The sequence below is a fragment of the Herpailurus yagouaroundi genome, unplaced genomic scaffold (genome assembly GCF_014898765.1).
Source record: "Herpailurus yagouaroundi ecotype Mexico unplaced genomic scaffold, PumYag 214, whole genome shotgun sequence".
NCBI classification, from domain to species: Eukaryota; Metazoa; Chordata; class Mammalia; order Carnivora; family Felidae; genus Herpailurus; species Herpailurus yagouaroundi.
This window is the reverse complement of record NW_024412445.1, coordinates 5,159,450-5,165,449: the sequence shown is the minus strand read 5'-3', so window position 1 is coordinate 5,165,449 and position 6,000 is coordinate 5,159,450.

The following is a 6,000-nucleotide window of genomic DNA, read 5'->3' as shown; positions in this document are numbered from 1 at the left end:
ACACCTGCCTGGGTCCCCATCTCCTTGGACCCCCGTCTCCTTCTTTCCATTCTCTGCAGCCCTCCACCCTATGTCAATCTTTGTCCACACAGCAACTGAGAGACCTCCTCAGTCTCCTGCTTGAAATCATTCTGTGCTTTCTCCTAGGACCGAGATAAAGGAGAGGGGCTCTGTTGTGGCTGTTAAGCACCTAGCCTGGCCCTTAGCTTCACCTCACGCTTCCCTTCCCTCGGGTTACCTCGGCCCCACCTCATGCTTTCACTACTGGCCCTCAACTCCATCCTCCTCAGGACCCTGGCACACACCGTTCCCTCTGCACAACACCCTTCCTTCTTGTTGCCCGGGTATCTTCGATTCAAGCTTGGGAACTTGGCTTATACATCACTTCCTCACAAGAGCTTCCCATCTTCCCAGCCTCCCCTGCCTGGTGGGGAGCTGTCACCGCGCCCGCCCCCTGTCCGCTCAGCCCCCTGCACATGGCCTTGGTCCTCTGCAGACTGTAAATAGTAATGGACAATAATGAATGTATACATAGGTGGAAAGATGGATAGGGGAGCAGGGCAAAGGTATTGGGTTACCGCACGTCCTTCTGCTAGAAAAATCCGCTCAAGCCATTTCCTGCTTGAAACCCTTTGATGGGTGTGATGTAGGAGTTGACGCTGAAGACAAGAGAGCACCCCTTCAACTCAAATACGTGGCCTCAAAACAGGCCTGTTTGACACGTATCAGGCTCACAAATCAGGGCAAAGCAAGCTTTGCTCTCTGCACAAAATGGCTGCGTATCTGACGTGCCGGATGGTTCCAGAAGCCGCTCGATGCTACAGTTATGACTGGGTCTCGCAACTTGTCAGTGCGTTTGAGAGGCTCAGCGAGAGGCAGGTGATATCGGACGGCCAACAAGTAATCCCAGCCTTGAGGACCGTGCACAGGTAGGGAGATAAAAAGAACCGGATCTGTGTGCAGAGCATAGGGCTTTAGACTCAGCGGCCTCGTCCCCGCTGGGAATTTTATTGTATATATGCCTGTATGTATTTGAGCACCGAGGTTTGTTTTTTTTTTAATCACACAGCAAATCCCAGGTGTCCCTCTGGCAGGAAAAACACATTATTGCCATCTTCACAGTGAACTCAGCTCTCCGTCACCGGGAGGACAGCTGGCCGGTTATTACCAGAGACTTCCATTCCCGCCTCCCGCCGACACATACACACCGTTGTCCATTTCGGTTGCTTAATGTTTTTTACGAATTAGGGTCAGGCTAGAAATATTTAATTTGTTGTTAAATGTCTCCCTGTTTGAATGGGGGTTGGGGAGGCAGGGAGGGAAATGAAGCGTTGCCAAAAAAGGCCCGAAGACTTATCAGCCACTGCTGTGGTGTGGGCAAATCTATCCGGACACAACATTCGCTGCATCATAGGATTAAGCAAAGGAACGAAAGTGCTGGGTTGATAGGGCCTAGGGTCCCACTATGGAAGGAAAGACGCACAGACACGACCTGGGGAAAAAAGAAAGAGGCCCTTGGAGGGATGCACTGGAATGAGGGGGCCTGGCCCTGACCACATGAAGAAATCAAGAAGGAAAGGCAGTCTTGTGGTATTGATCACGTTGCTCAATCACAAGGGCTCAATCCTGGTCTCTGAGGGAACTGCTGGGAGAAATGGCGGATTCCAGGTTGGAGCCAAGTAGGTAGAGAGAGCCCAGAAAGGGAGGAAGAGGCCACGTCCCCAGGACAAGGGGAACCAGTGTGAAGGGACCTCGGTCACTGGGGAGCCCCAGGACCATCAAAGGCAGCAATAAATTATAAACCACTGGGGGAAACGGAATTCAAAGGAGGCCATGCCAATAATAAGTGTACTGATTGATCACCCGATGGGGGAGGCGGGAGGGTGCTCGCTCGATGCTGAAGGCCAGAAGCAAGTGCGCACAGATGCGTAATCTGCATCGAATCACAAGGAAGGTTCAGGCGAAGCCAAAACGAGGGCGGTCCTGTTAAAATAGAAGAGGGGTGAGGCCGGGAACCGGGTTCTTTGAAAGCGTCACAGTCATAAAAGACAAGGGGAGACTGGAGGAGAAAGAACCATGACCAGAAAATGCACTCCTGGACCCGGCACCCTCCTGGCAGGGGCCTGCCGAAAAAGACGTCACCAGGCGAGGCGCCAGATGGGGGGGGCGCAGGCCGTAGCTAAGTGTGTTGATTTACGCACAGTGAGGTGGGTGCTGTCTGTGGCTCGGGGATGAACATCTCTCCTCCCAGGACACGCGCACTTGCAGTTGTCAGAGCCCGGATGCACGTCCCTTACTCTCAACTGCAATAAAGCAAATGAGGAAAAATGCAAGAGCGTGAATCCAGGTAAACTTGGACAAGTGCGCTCTGCACCATTTGACGTTTGTGACTTCCCTTCAGACTTGAAAGCAAAGCCTCCTTGCCCCCCACCCCTTCTTCCTAAAGTCCTTCCCCTCCGGTTACTGAATCACACTTTCTGGCATGTGGGCGTCCACACAGTGTGGACACTGGTCTTGTGTCATGGCCAGCGGACGGTAAGGGAAAAGAATGCCCTCTGCTCGCCCTCGGAAAGGCCCAAGCCAGAGAGCGTTCCCGGCTCGCAGAAAGGACCCGGATTTGGAACCACATCTTCAGCTCCCAACCGAAACCCTGTGGGTGGAATCTTGTTTAAGAAAGAGAATCTGGGGGCGCCTGGGTGACTCCGTCGGCCAAGTGTCCGACTCTTGGTTTTGACTCAGGTCCTGATCTCACGGTTCGTGAGACTGAGCCCCGAGTCAGGCTCTGCAATGACAGCTCAGAGCTCTCTTGGGATGCTCTCTCTCCTCTCTGTCTGCCCCTCCCTTGCTCACGTGCTCTCTCTCTCAAAATAAATACAAGAGAAAGAAAGAAAGAAAGAAAGAAAGAAAGAAAGAAAGAAAAGAAAGAAAGGATAATTTCATTGACACTAAGACCCCAGAAACTGAAGAAACGCAGTGTGGATTCCATCCAAATAGGGACACGTCTGTGGGGACCCTCTGGAAGCAACGAGGTTTTATCCTGAAGGATTTTATCTCCTGAGGGAGATTTCCAAGTCCTGGGGCCTCTTGAGGGCCTGGGACCCTTCTCGGGTCATTTGACTCACATCATGCAGGTGATGTTACTGAAAAAGAATTTACGCATACTCATTGGGGAAAACGTGGGAAATGAAAATTATAGAAATGCATTGAGGGGAAAAAAAAATTTACTCGTCTTCTTGTCATCAGGGAATAACCTGTGATAAGTCTGGTGCTTTTTCCTTTCAGCCTGTTAGCCTGAAAGAAGGGGGGAAGAGAAACGTGAGATTTAAAGTCTCCAGTGCCTTCTTGAGGCTCTTTGAATTCAACCACATGTTCCCTTCGCGGTCCTGTGTGTGGCTAAGACCCCGGAACAGCTTTGGATTCCCCCAGACAAACCTGAGCCGGGCTTTCGGAAAGGTGGCTGTGGCAAAGGCAGTTTGGAAATGAAGTCTGGGTTTGCGCACAAATCCGTTCGGAAGCAGCCGGTGCCGGGGGGAGGGGGTTGAGAAGCTGGAAGACGGGGGTGTCTGTCAAGACCAACTAAGGCTAACTCGGCTGCTCCGTGGGGAGCTGGGGGCAGCAAAAGATTCCCCTGGTCAGGCGGGCTTGGGGACGGCAGGTGCACGGTGACACCCAGTTAGAATTCCATCCAATGCACGCGTCACGCTCTGAGCTGCGCTACCCGGCCTCCCCACCTGACACCGCCCCCCCCCCCAGCAGCGTACCCTCACAGCAGGTCCTTGCAGGACCCCAGCCCCCTGGGAGAAGAAGCCCGGTCCCACATGGGCCTCCAAAATCTCCCCCTCCTCACCCCTACCTGTCTTAGATCTGGGAGCACCTGCATCAGCTGGTTGCTAAGGTGTGTCGGGGAGGGCAAGCCACACAGGAGCCAAGAGTACAGGAGGGGACTCCACACTTTGCTGTGTTTCTGCGGTGACATATGGGCAGGAACGGCAGTGGGGGAGGGGGCGCTGGGGCACTTTCACGGGGTGCTCAGGGAAGCAAGCCCTTTCAGAGGGTGACACTTTGGCAGCAAACAAGGCAACCGGGAAGGACGGTGTGGGAATAGGAGGACGTGCTCAGTAGATGAAGCCTTGGAGTTGGGAGGGGTTTTCTAGAATTTTCTAGAACTAACCCGGCATTGCCAGGGCCTCATGAGCAAAAGGGAGCGTGGCCGGCTTGGGCTGACAACACCATACCACAGGCCAGAGGCTCAAATAACAGACGTCAGGCTCACACGGTCTGGAGGTGAGAAGTCCCAGATCAGGGTGCCCTCGTGGCCCAGTTCTGTCTGTCGGGGGCCCTCGCTCGTCGTGTCCTCGGGAAGTGGACAGACATCTCTCTCTTCTTCTTATAAAGCCACTAATCCCATCGTGGGGCTCCACCCTCCTAACCTCATGGAATGCTAATTATCTCCCCAGCACCCCCCCAGTCCCATCATACTGTGGGGGGAGGTTAGGGATGAATCTATGAATCTGGGGGGACACAATTCAGTCCAGAGCCACCCCCACCCGAGTGAGTCCGAGGGAGCAGGGCCTCTGCAAGCTTCCTGCTCTCTCTCCATGGCGTGACCTCCCTGACGTTTCTCCCACCCGTCAGGAGAGGCTCAGAGATGTGCCCAGATTCGCACGGCAGAAGTTTCACAACATTATACCTTAAACATTTCAAAACATCGGTTTAAAAAAAGTCACCCCCGTTTTTGTGCCAACAGTGGGCGGACTTCTGAATAAGGAAGGGTTCCTGTTTTCCCACCTGACTTTTGTACCTTCGAGATGGTTTCCAAATAAAAGTTATTTTGAAAAGAGTGGTCCTGGGTGCCTGGGTGGCTCCCTCGGCTAAATGTCGACTCTTGATTTTGGCTCAGGTCATGATCTCACGGTTCGTGAGATCGAACCTCGTGTCGGGGCTCTGCACTCACTGTGCGGAGCCTGCCTGGGATCTTCTCTCTCTGCCCCTCTTCTGCTTGCTCTCTCTCCCTCAAAACGAATAAATAAACATTAAAATAAAAAGAGTGGTCCTGCTTCGATCCCTGCGGCACTCAGTGTGTGTTCCAGGCTTTTCACGATGGTCCTGGGGGCCTCCCCGGGCCCTGTATCTGCCCCACATGTGGGGGCCTTCACAGCGGAACTGGGGGGGCGATCTGAACCCAGACCCCGTGAGTCCTACCCCCTCCCCCCTTGGGCTGCCTCTGTCGTCCCTCCTCGAACATCAGCTATTTGGGTTTGAAAGAAGCCTTCACGGTGTTGATCTCAGCTGCCCTGTGTCTCCAGGGGCAACCCCCCCCCACGCCCCCCGGTCCTACCCTGCAGAGGAAAGAAGGGCCTAGGGCCTCAAAGAGGCAGGAGGAGGCAGGGAGGGCTGAGAGCAAAGCCCAGAGCAAAGGCTGGACACCGGCCAGAAGCAGCTGCGGGAGCAGCAGCAGAGGAGCGGGGCGTCTGTGCTGACTTGGGTGCAGGGTGCTGCCTGGGGAGGTCGAGGAAGCGACCTCTCTCCTGCCTGCACTCCTCTGCCCCCCCAGGAGGACGATGCCTGGGGCCGGGGCAGGACTTTATGTGAAGGAGCCACGGGACGGGGACGAGGAGAGAAGAAGGACAGCGGTAGAAGCCTTTGCAGGGTCTCCGTAGAAGTGGGGCTTAAACCCCCTGCTAACGGCCGGGTTATCTCTGCCTCTGCTGATAAAAGCTGACAGTTACTGGGAACCGCCAGCAGCCTTATGCGGGTGACGGGGACCTGAAGGCCCCGCGTTGAAATGAGGCTAAGGTCATTTCGGTAACCACTCAAGGTCACGGAGCTAAACAGGAAATGAAGTCTGGGTTTGCGCACAAATCCGTTCGATACCGAGCCCCACGCGGGCCAGGGGCCAGGTCCCTTCCTCTTCTGCCGGCCAGTGCTCAGCCCTTCTCCAGCCGGCTCTGGGGCTGCCTCGGTGGGTCTTCCGTCACTCTAACGTGTTTCTCGAAGTGG